We start from the raw sequence: 12,490 nt of genomic DNA on the forward strand, positions 1-12,490 counted from the left end.
ATGTCCAGCAGTGGGGATAAATGGATAGGTAGGGTCTGTTGCAAACCAACAAGTTATTGCTAGGTAACACATGATGTCATTTTCCTAGATCTTTATCTAGTACAGGTATGATAATCAGATCAGAAACAATTGGGAACTATGTAAGGAAGGCAGCAATGTAAGCTGGAAATCAGTATGCTTGTCCAGGCATGGGCAGCATGATGCTCAGGTTCCCGGGGGCCCAGTGGCTCTGCAGCAATGACTGGATAATTGTGTCCAGGCTCCACAGAGCCACCTCAGGGATATGCAGGACTTGGCCAACTGGCATCCCTGGCCAGCCCACACATGTTCTTGAACTGTCTGAGCCATAGGTTCATTCCTTCATTTCACTCTACACCATTGCCTTCTGGCATCTGCCCTTCTTCTGTGCCAGGCATGGATTGGGCAGACAGAGGTACTGTGCTGTAGCCATAGAGTCCGCTGTTAGGAGCATAGCTACCAAGCAAGTATCTCAGACTCCTGGAGATACATCCTTCCAAGGCCCAGCTTGGCAGAGGACAAGTGTGAGATACTAGTGTTTGGCTTCAATCTTGGAGTTTTGAGGGTTGAAGCTGAAACAACACATTACCATTGTTAAAGCTTTGATGCTGGGGCTCTGAACACACTTAGGCAGGCCCCTGGGCCTCTAACCTCTTGGTATCCATGCATTTCTGTATTTAAAAAAGGAGGACAAGCTGAGTGCTGGTGGCTCACGCCTGTCATCCTAGCTACTCAGGAGGCTGAGATCTGAGGATTGTGGTTCAAAGCCAGCCTGGCCAGGAAAGTCCATAAGACTCTTATCTCCAATTAACCACCAGAAAACCAGAAAGTGGCACTGTGGCTTAAGTGATAGAGCGCTTGCCTTGAGCTTAAGAGTTCATGGACAGCACCCAGGCCCAGAGTTCAAGCCCCACAACAACAACAACAAAAAACAAACGGAGGACAAGTTTTTACGCAGTGGGTATCACTGCTATATTCATAAAACATGACACTATTGAGGACAAGTTTAAGGACATGGTGGTCAGGCAAGATCCAGAAATCAGGTTTTGGACTCCTGAGAGCCATCCCATTCTGTGACAGCCCTTTGCCTCTGCCCTGACTCCTGCAGGCCTAGATTCCTGGCAAGGGGGCTGCCTGGGCACAGCCTGAAATGCCATTCATGCTTCCATCCAGCTGCTGCCCTGCCTCCCGCCTCCTGCCGTGGTGTCTGGGGTGGCAACTGTCACCAGTATCTGAGGAAGGCCCTGTGTGTAGGAAGGCCTCAGGCATCTGCTGTCACCGTGGCACTCCTGCTACTCACCTGATGAGCGTGAAATCTGCTGCCCCAAAGGAACTCATAAACATCTGCCTCAATTTGGGCCTTGGCTGAATTTCTTTCTCATGGTTTATGATGGGTTTTCATTTTGTTCTGTTAACTAAAATGGCCAGCCGAGGCATGGCTCCTGGGGTATCACAATTTTGGAGTTTCCAGCCTGAATGTTAGTCATCAGCATATTTTAGTAGGTGTCATAATTTGGATTTTCAGTGCCTGCAATGCAGGGTCCAGGGGCTTCCTCCCATTGTGTGACTTCAGTCACTGCCCACCTGTTAGAGGAGTTACCTTCAGTTCCCCTCAGATTGATTTGTTGACAACCACACCCCCTCTAGCACCTTGGAATATGACTCTATTTGAAGTAGGGTCCTTATGGATATAATTGAGATGATGATGTAGCTGGGCACAGGGGCTCAAATCTATAACCCTTGCTATTTGGGCGGCAGAGATTAGGGGATCATGGTTCAAGACCAGCCCAGGCATAAGAGTTCAAAACTCCATCTCATGCAATGGCAAAGCACAGTGGAACAGGGCTGTTATTCCAGCTACAGGGGACATACAGTGACGGAATCCAGTGGCAGGTGGCCAACAACACAGGAAAGCACAAGTAGAAGGGTAACCATTAAGACCAGCCCTGGTGCCTTGAAAATAACCAAAGCAATAAGGGGCTGGAGACATGGCTCAAATGGTAGCACTAGCCCCTGCCAAGCAAATGTGAAACCCAGAGCTCAATCCCTATATCGTCAAAAAATAAATGAAATAAGATGAAGTCATATTGGAGTCGGGTGACCCCGCTCCCCTCTCCAAGGGGAGACTTGGACACAGGAAGACGAGTTACAGTACCACACGCCAAAGAGACTTTCAGCCTCTGACTACGAAGGAACACATTTGTGTTCTAAACCACCTAATAATCTATATGTACTTTGTTAATAACCTTAGGAAGTGAACACATGGTGGTGGATGTGTAACCTGTTCCCCACCAGCCATGCTTCAAATAAAAATGGAGTGAGTGATTCTGTTCTGTCTGTTGTCCTGGGTCTCATGAGGTTCTGCTGCCAACCTCAGAATTGCTGTCCCAGTTCTACATCCATGGCTGCCCCCTCCTACACCCTGGTGTTCCTCATTTCCTTCCTCTTTTTCTCCTTTCTCACAGCCCCCTCTTAGTATTTCCATTCTGCTTTCTCAAAGGATCTCTCTTTCTCTTCAAGTGAAGTCTGTGGTCTCGAGTTTTGCCTTTGAACTGAGCTTCCACCTGGGGACAAAAATGTAGAGAGTCCATAGCACATCACTGTGACTGCAGAATCCAGAAGCTTTCAGAGCACCAGTATTTTTCCAAGCAGGGCAGCAACCTGAGCCTGCTGATTCTCACTCCCCAAAGCCCAGGTGGGTCACCAGAGTTGCACATGTCCACACATCTGATGGCCCCTAGGAGTCCCTGTGGGGGACCTGTCAGAGACTCCCTGCAGAATCCATTCCTACAGAGGTCCTAGAAGACGGTACTGGAGTGAGGGGTATGGTTCACTGGGCACACAGCAGAGCAGGGGTGCCCTGGGCCGGAGTGGGAAACGGTCTGGAAACTGTTCAGAGAGCCCCTGGGGAAGGGCTCCCCATCTCCTCCTGTCACTCCCAACTCCTCCAGTCCTCACACAACTCACACCTTCACATTTCACCCTTTGTTTCTGCAGAACAAATTGCCTCTGTCCACCTGAGTCTTCCACACCTGTGTGCCCAAATGCATCTTGCTGCTCTGGGAAGATGGAGAGAGGGCCGGGCAGTTCACACACTGGAGCAAAATGGGAAAGAATGCAGAGTTCCATGTATTCCCCCAGAGGACCTGCCTAGCATCTCTTCCCATGGAGGGCACAGACATTAAGGCCAGTTGGGGGATATGGCTGACTAGTAGAGCACCTGCCTAGCAGTGAAAGCAGTTATTACCCTAGACCCCCTCCCACCACTCTTACTTCATTGTTGGGCCCCTGACTTCACCCTCTGGGCACTGACTCCAGTTCTCAACCTCTAGAGGATACAGGCCTCTGAGTTCAGATCCCAGGCTCTCCTCATTCCTCCACTGACCTGGGCTGCTTAGCAGGGGTGGGGCCACAGCAGGCACAGGTGGTACCAAGTTTTCCTGCAAAGGTGAATAGTGTTTACACAAACTAAAAGCCCACATCTGGCAGTGATCCATATGATTGCTGTCTGGCCCTTCTGCTTTTATGATTCTCTACCAGGAAACTTCCTGGGTGAGGGTAACTTCTGAGCACAGAGGGAGGAGGCTGGAGTGACCAGAAGTCCTAGGACCACTCTGGCCCTTCTCTGATTGAGTGGAGAGCACCTGGGTGGGGCCACTAAGCAGAGTTCCCTTTCCGGGAGGAAAGGGCTGAGGCAGAGAGCTCCCTTAGGAGGGGTTAGAAGTAGACGCTGCTGGAAGTTTTACTGCCAGCAACACCAGGCTCAGAGCACATGGTGGGAATGAGGCCTGGCAGGAAGGGGCCAGGTATATAAGTGCCAGACAAAGTTATCTCTACCTTTTACTGGGAAAAGGGGGAACAGTAGAGCGGGCTTATTGGCTTCCCAGTTTCCATGTGGAGGGATCTCTCAGAAGGAGATCATCATGGGTAAGTGTCTAGTAATATCCACTTATTTATGCAAGTAAACAGTAAAGAAGGGAGACACGGGAAAGGGAAGAGATATTTTTCCCACTTCCCAGGCAGACAAGAGTGAAAATGACTCCAGATGCTGGTCCCAGGTATGTATCTGGGGACTGTACCTTGAATTCCTATGTAGACATCTGACCACATTACCTAGGAACTCCTAATCAGATTGCTAAGATTCTAAGCACAGACAGTGGGTTGAGGGTGGTTTATGACCCAAAGCAGGGCCAAGATGGGGCCCATTTATGATTTGAAAATATGGAGCTACATGTTCTAGGTTTGCTAGCCACATAGGACTGATGGATGGGAGTTTCAGGACTTCCGTTTACCATATATGCCCTTTAATTCTGTTTCCATATATATTTGAGCACACCAGCCACGCTGGGCTGGGAGATATGCACAACAGTCTGGCTAAGGCTCTGGGGCTTCCAGCCCAGCTCCCCACCACGGCCTGGTGCCCCACCAGCACAACCAGCTCTCCGCATCACGCCTCCTCCTGCCTCCCAGCTCAGGCAAGACAAACGCCTGACCTGAGAAGTAGCAACCAAAACAGGCACTACAAAATCTGAAGTTACCTCAGGGAGGGGTGTGTTGGGGGAGGTGAGAACATTGAAAGGGGGACATGGATCAAGATGCACTGTATTCATAAACTGCTTTGGTGAATGCAACTCCTTTATACAACTACTTAAAGATAACATTTTTTTTTTCTGTAAAGAAGTAACAATTACGCCATATGCCGCCACCATCACTGCTCCATGGGAAAGAAATCTTTGGAACATTTAAAACATTTAACAATGTACTTTTAAAACTGTAGGTCCTGAGGGCCGGTGGCTCACGCCGCCTGTAAGGAAGTGACTGGCTGTAGCTCAAGGGGCAGAACGCTAGCCTTGCACACAGACCAGCTCAGGGACACAGCCCAGAGTTCAGGCACCGGGACCAGAAAAAAAAAAAAAGCAGGTCCTGAAACTGTGGCTCTGAGATGAACCCCAGGCCCCGTCTTTAACAAGCTCACAGGGATGGGCAGTGCTGACCCTCTAGGGCCAACTTTGAGGAGCCAGAGTCCACATCACAGAGGCAGGAGAGAATACATCATTGCCAGAGTCCCAGGAGTGTCTCTTTCCAGGTCAGGGTAAATGCAACTTTGACATTTCCCTTGGTTGGTCACTGGACTTGAACTTAGGGCCTGAGCACTCCAGCTCTCCAGCTCAAGGCTTGCACTCTGCCACTTTGGGCTCCAAAGCAACTCTGCCTGCTTTTTTGGCACTCTGCTGGCTAATTAGAGACGATAATCTTTTTCTGCCTGGGCTGGCTTTGAACTGTAGTTTGTAGATTGCAGGTCAATGAGTAGGAAAGGCCACTTACTCTAGTAAAAACAACAAGGTGGTCAACATGGAAGTAGCTCCTCAAGCATGCTCTTACCTGGAGCTTATTAAAAGCCAAAGTCACACCTGACAAACCTGTAAGACTTCTCTGTTCCTGTCTGCAGGCCTGCTAGAAACGGTTACAAAAACCCAAGAGCAAACTAAAATAACAATCATTTTGGTAGCCTTAATTTTTCTTTTGAAATGAACATTTAAGACAATTTTACTTCCAAAATTTCATATCCAGGAATCCATTTTTGGTGTTTTAAAAGACTTTAATACTTTATACTTTAGTTTTAAGTTGCATTTGAATAACCCTTTAAAATCTTTTTTTATAATATATTTTAAATTTTCATTTATTTTATTATTATTTTGGGGGGGCCAGTCATGGGACTTGAACTCAGGGCCTGGGCACTGTCCTAGAGTTTCTTTTTTTTTTTTTTTTTGGTCGGTCGTGGAGCTTGAACTCTGGGCTTGGGCGCTGTGCCTGCGCTCTTCAGCTCAAGGCAAGCGTTCTACCACTTGAGCCAGAGCACCACTTCCGACCCTTTAAAATCTTGAGACTAGGCACACTCCCTAGAAAACAAATCTTTAGGAAATTTTGAAACCAAATAGCAGTTTTCCTTAATGCAAGAACTGCAAACACCACAACTGTACCAAGAATCCAAACTTTGCATCTTTCTGCCTTTTAAAACATACCCAATTGGAAAATAGCATTGAAACCAAATTATATCACACAAATAAGCTTTTAGCAATGCCGATCACATGGTCATCTCACCCACTTTACCATCATGGCCTGAGCGATTCACAGGGAAGGTCATTAGCTCCCAGTGGCCAGGGCTGGCCCTCGATTTCAGCAGGAGGAGGCAATGCTGAAGAGTGCAAGCTAGGGAAGGAGAAACCCTGTGGGACCTTTGTAGCTGTGTCCAGCTGGGGCCCCTGCTCCCCGCACCTTAGACTTCTGTGCAGAGCAGGTGTGAAGTGTGTTGTAATTATCTTTAAGTAACGTCCAAGGAGGTTGCCATCAACATGTCAGTGGATAAGCACAGCGCATCTGATTGATGTCCCCCTCTCATCGTTCTCCCCCATCCCTCCCAACGCTACCCCTCTGATCAGTTTTTCATTTCATAGGAGCCAATTTCTGGCCTGGCAGGAGGCTTGTGTTGGCCAGTGACAAGGATGGGGGTGGCATGTGACAAGAACTAGAACATGGCTGGCCATGCGTGCTTGTACTCAGAGCACTGGGGTTGGGGTCCACATCAGAAGCAATGTCTGCCACAGGAGTCCCAGGGGGACTGGGCAGGCATGACCAGCGCCAGGTCTAAATTTGTGGAAGACCCTGCACACCCCTCTACCATGAGGAGCAGTGGTTTGTTCAAACCCCTCCCGGCCCCACACCCGTCTTTATGTCCTTCCCTACAAAGCCCTGCCCACGGCTGGCCCTCCACTGACTTTTCATTTAGGCTATGTTTTTTTCTGAGATTCATGCTCTTCACTCAGAGCATGACATGTCCCCTGTGCCCTGAAAACCAGCCCCTGGCTGTCCTGGCCCTGTAAGTAGCAGCACCTGTCCAGCACACAGCTGCAGACCTGCAGTGGCCACCCTGTGTCCAGTGTCATGCTGGCCCTAAGAAGGGGACAGCATGTGGCGGTGAAGTAGGTTATGCCTTGAAGCCTGAAGCCTGACAGAAATAAAGGCAATTTGCCCCCCAGGACAAAGGTCCCTGACCCCACAACTGTCCTTTGCATAGTGGGTTTTGAAAAAAAAAAAAAAGCAACTAAATTATTTGCTCAGCAGGTTCTGGGGGAAAAAAGAAAAAAGCAAAATGTTGCCTCCACCCAGGATTCCAGGACATAAGTCTAGGTTTCCTGATAATGCTCATATTCCCTTCTTGTTTTCAGTCCTGTGAATGCTTCGGAAATAAAACATAAAAATATTGCACATTGTTTGTCCAAAAGCATGCGGTTTTTGCCTTTAAATGAGGACCTCTGGGTGTCTCGGGCTGCACGATTAGGGATGTCTACACCCCTGCACTTGCTGTGTTCTGCAATCAAGACCCCTGCAATTTGGCTAATCATTGTGCCATCCTTAATGTTCTTGCTGATTGGGATACAGCAGTGGTGGTTCATAAGAGAATCCCAGGACTCCTGGACTTGTCCTTCAGGCCTCCTGGCTTGGGGAGTCTGGCCCAGAAAAGGACCTCACACAGCAAAGGAACTGCAGTGTGCCTGGGGACCTCCACCCCCCCCTTCTACACTCACACTTCTGCACCCACACCTGTCAACCCCACTGGGTAGGCCCAGACCCCAGGACTGGAGCTAGGCAGGGTGTGATAGGAGGACCCCTAATTTCGGCACTCTTGATGAGCTGTGTTTATGGCAAAAACCAAGACTGGAGGTGTGGTTCAGGTGGTAGATGGCCAGACTGTGAGCAGAAACAAGCCAGACCCTGAGTTCAGGTAACTTATAATGAGAGAGACAGAGACAGGGAGAAAGAGACAGGGAAGAGAGTGAGAGAGGGAGGGGAACGGAGAGGAGGCACAGGATTCCCAGGACCTCATCAGTTTCAGTTTTGTTTCTTGACCTGCTGCTCCTGGGCAGTTGAGTTTCGGTTTCCCAGACTTTCATTTCTCCCTCTGTGGAGCTGGAGGGGGAGGGGGGCGGCGGAGGCGGGGCAGGGGCGGGGCCTGGTGGGGAGCAGGAGCAGAGGCTGTTGCCTTCAAGAGCCGGGGGCGGGGCCTGGGCGGGGCCTGGAGGAGAGAGGAGCAGAGGCTGTTGTCTTCAAGAGCCGGGGGCGGGGCAGGGGCGGGGCCTGGTGGGGAGCAGGAGCAGAGAAGCTGTTGTCTTCAAGAGCTGGGGGCGGGGCCGGGGCGGGGCCTGGAGGAGAGAGGAGCAGAGAAGCTGTTGTCTTCAAGAGCCGGGGGCGGGGCCGGGGCGGGGCCTGGTGGGGAGCAGGAGTAGAGATGCTGTTGTCTTCAAGCGCCGGGGGCGGGGCCGGGGGGGTGGGGCGGGGCCGGGGGCGGGGCCGGGGCGGGGCGGGGCCGGGGCGGGGCCGGGGCGGGGCCCGGCGGGCCAGTTGAAAAGCCCTGCCCTCCCGCCTCCCCTCAGAACGCTGCCCCTCAGCTGTCCGACCCTGACAGGTGAGTGAGGCCCCTTGGCGCCAGGCACTGCGGGGCTTTGTAGGCCTGGGAACGGCGATGCGGGTGCCAAGGCTGGCGAGCCTGGGTGGGCTCAGGCCCGTGACGCGCTGCAGGCCGGCCTGAGGGCGAAGGGGCGGTGCGGGAGCAGCTCTCCGCCTGAAGCTGCCCTCGAGGCCGGGGGTGGAGCCGCCCGCCCGGACCGGCCTCTCTGGGGTCCCTCCCCGCCCGCGCGGGCGCCTGCCTGGCCGGTCCCCGAGCCTTCGGAGAGGGGTCCGAGGGGCTTCGGGACGGCTGGGGGCCCGGCCGGGGAGGAAGCAGGGCGGAGGCACGGAAATGCCTCCTGCTGCTGCCCTCCCAGAGGGGAGGCTTCTCTGAGGTGCTAGCGGGCCGCAGCTTTCCCTCCATGCTAGGACCCGGATGGTGAGGGGTGTGAGAGGTAGGGGTCAGTGCCCTCAGTCCATGCTAGGACCCGGATGGTAAGGGGTGTGAGGGGAGGGGGTCAGTGCCCTCAGTCCATGCTAGGACCCGGATGGTGAGGGGTGTGAGGGGATGGGGTCGCTGCCCTCAATTCATGCTAGGACTCGGGGAGGATGTGGGGTGTGAGAGGTAGGGGTCGCTGCCCTCAGTCCATGCTAGGACCCGGATGGTGAGGGGTGTGAGAGGTAGGGGTCGCTGCCCTCAGTTCATGCTAGGACTCGGGGAGGATGTGGGGTGTGAGAGGTAGGGGGTCGCTGCCCTCAGTCCATGCTAGGACCCGGATGGTGAGGGGTGTGAGAGGTAGGGGTCGCTGCCCTCAGTTCATGCTAGGACCCGGATGGTGAGGGGTGTGAGAGGTAGGGGTCGCTGCCCTCAGTTCAAGCTAGGACCCGGATGGTGAGGAGTGTGAGAGGTAGGGGTCGCTGCCCTCAGTTCATGCTAGGACCCGGATGGTGAGGGGTGTGAGGGGAGGGGGTCGCTGCCCTCAGTTCATGCTAGGACCCGGATGGTGAGGGGTGTGAGAGGTAGGGGTCGCTGCCCTCAGTTCATGCTAGGACCCGGATGGTGAGGGGTGTGAGAGGTAGGGGTCGCTAACCTCAGTTCATGCTAGGACTCGGGGAGGATGTGGGGTGTGGCATGGAGGGAGTCCGGGCCTTCCTGAAGTATGTCAGGAGCTCAGAGGGTGATGAGACCTGCTGCCTCCCCTCCTATGCGATTCTCCAAGTTGGTCAAATTGTGACTCCCCGTTGGTGGATCAGGATCACTGGATGCTAACTCCCATTGTTAGCCCATAAGTTTCCCAGAACAGCTCAGGGAGTTACCACTTCTTTGCTTTGCAGTTCCGCTGCTGGCCTGCACCACTCTGACTGCAGCCCCCCTTCCCTCCTTGGGAGCCTCCCTCTGGAGCCTCAATCAGATGGAGGAGTCACTGTTAGGGGGGTGAGGCCCCTCTGATCTGAGCTGCAGGATGTTCTTCTGCTCCTAAACACTGAAATGGCAGGGGGTGCAGTTCAGCACAGAGCTGGAGAAAAGGGCAGGCGAATCCTCCAGTGCTGTTTTGCCCTTAGACTGTCCCCCTTTTGGAAAGTTCCAGGCCCTTGATGGGGCTGGACAGGAAGTGGGGTGGGACAATACATGTCCCACCTGCTCCTGTTCTGGTCATGGCTGAGCAAGCATCCTCACTGTGTAAAGCACCGCAGGGGCTTCCTGAGGAAGCCCACCCCACCTCGGGGACCAGTGTCCAGCACGGGCAGAGGGTGTGTGCGTGTTCCCTACAGTCCTCATCTTGCCAGCTCCCAGTGCCTGGCTCTGCAGTGGGGAGGCACCTCCTTCCACCACCCACCCACCCACCCACCCACAAGCACTGCAGGAGCCTGAGTAGAACCCAGACCTGCCCTTGGTGGACTGCAAAGTGCTAAGGCAGTGGGCTCTTCCCTCTTGCTAACCATGACCATGAGATGCAGCACAGCTGCTGGAGTGCATGTTAGGCTCTGGACTGTGGGGTCTTCAGAGGAGAGGAAAGAGCACTAGGAAGGAGAAGGCTGGGAAGAGGTCTGCCTCTTCTCAGGCTCCTCATTGAAATGGAGAGGGGGGAACATTGCAGCAGTGATCTGAGCTAATGGCTAGGAGGTGATGGTCATAAGAGTCCAATGGTGGCCTTGTTCATGCAGTTCCCTGAGCAGAGCAGCTGGACTGCAGTGACTGGAGGGGCAGGCCTCCCTGCTGCGGACACTCGCTGGGCACAGAGGTGACTCCAGAAAGATGTGACCTGAGTTCCTGACAGACAAAAGTCAGGAATTATCCCTCAGGGACTCTCACTTGATGAGACAAAGCACAGGGTGGACTTCCATACTCCAGTTTTAACTGGCCAAGTGGAACCATAATCCTGGGTGCGAGCCTTTGAAATGGGTCACTTTAGGCAAGGTGCTGTGTATGGCAGGACTGTCATCCTTGCTACTCAGCGGGGTTGAGACCTGAGGATTGTGTTTCAAAACCAGTCAAGAAGGGAAATCCAAGGGACACATATCTCCAATGAACTAGTAAAAAGCTGAAAGTAGAGCTATGGCTGAAGTGGGAATAGCAACAAGGCCCCGTATTCAAGCCCGGGACCAGCTGTGTGTATACACGCCCATACGTACACACATATATACACACATGCGTGCGTGTTCACACACACACACACACACACACACACACAAAAGGTCATCTATTATAGTACACACCTGTTGGGTCTTCGTCCGTCTTTGGACTGACGGGGTCCGAGGAGGGGTAAGTGCAGCCGCTCGCCCATTCCCCAGCCTCCCTTAGCCCAGGAGACAATCAGAGCAGCTGGGAGTCAAGTCAAGCAGGAACTCATTTATTAACAGGGAGCATCCCCTTTTTAAAGCAAAAGACTGCGTGGGAGGGGAGGAAATGGAACCAACCAATCACTGAAAGGCCACACCTTATCATGCACCTAAGCTTCCCTGAGTTGTTTACACACTGAACCTAAACAAATCCAGCTCTGCCCACTCAACTTCCTCTCAGGGCCATCTTTGCTACTTGTGTTCCCCACAGATTTCCCCACACACACCCACCTCCTTGCAAAGGAAAGGGACCCATTCTCTGTTTCTTAACAGAATAAGGATGCAAGGACAATGGTCTGGAAGTCAGTAACCCCAGGGCAGGCCAGAGGAAGGCACAAGGGAGGCACAGGGGAAGGCTTGTGAATCGTCATGAGTGGAGGGCCCAGTGCTCCTGAATATTCACCAACAGAATGTTGTTTTCTCAGGAGCATCACAGGCAGCCTTGAGGCTTGCAGAATTGGTGGCCTTCCACTCTTATACCTCACCCCACGTGCAAGAGGAGCATGAGGCAGAAGATGAGTCCTTCTCCAAAAAAAATCGAAACCAAGAATTCAGCCACAATATCTACTCATCAGTTACTAAATGGAGATGCTGACACATCAGAGAAACATGAGAACACGGTATGTGGCTGTGTGACAGTGTCTCCACGGGGAACTGAGCTGTGTGGTTCTGAGGGCTGTGGCCTAAGAAGGTAGCAGAAGAGGGAGAGAGACTCAGCTTTCAACACTGTACACAGACATGCACTGCTTGCTGCTGTTCACACAGTGAGACCCGGGAACTCGGGGTCTGACAGGCAGAGAGGGACCATACCATGTGGGTATAGACAAAGTTTATGAAAACATCAGACACTTATCTAGGGCGTAGGGGCAGAGAAGGTAAGTCGGTGATCAGGGGACAGCCACAGGACAGACCATCTTGGGGACTGTGGAGAATTAGCAACCTTTAAAGAGTCCTTTAAGGTAACAAAAGAGAAAGCCAGATGCAGGTGGGGCTCCATTAAAAGACACAGGAGTCTTGAGGCTTAGTTCTACACAATTAACTAGGAGGAGCATGAATGGCACTTCCCAAAAACCATCCCCCAGTCTGGCACCAGGAGCAGGACCTTTGCCCTGCATGGAGGAAGGGGGGGTCCCCCTGAATCCCTCCAGAGGAATGCATGCTAGCACACACCCTCAGGACACACAGG

General features: G+C 52.6%; 1 protein-coding gene across 1 annotated transcript in view; it reads right to left on the reverse strand.

Annotated features, from left to right (window-relative positions):
- The window catches only part of LOC138832551 (interferon-induced GTP-binding protein Mx2-like), a 66,939-nt gene extending 55,673 nt beyond the window's left edge, over nucleotides 1-11,266 (reverse strand). The window contains exon 1 of the mRNA XM_070030732.1: nucleotides 11,182-11,266. The gene's annotated coding sequence lies outside the window, so the exon portion shown is untranslated. The remainder of the gene's footprint in view (nucleotides 1-11,181) is intronic.
- Between the last annotated feature and the right edge of the window lie 1,224 nt (nucleotides 11,267-12,490).

Source organism: Dipodomys merriami, unplaced genomic scaffold (assembly GCF_024711535.1).
Source record: "Dipodomys merriami isolate MVZ:Mamm:240054 unplaced genomic scaffold, mDipMer1.0.p SCAF_2, whole genome shotgun sequence".
Taxonomy (NCBI): domain Eukaryota; kingdom Metazoa; phylum Chordata; class Mammalia; order Rodentia; family Heteromyidae; genus Dipodomys; species Dipodomys merriami.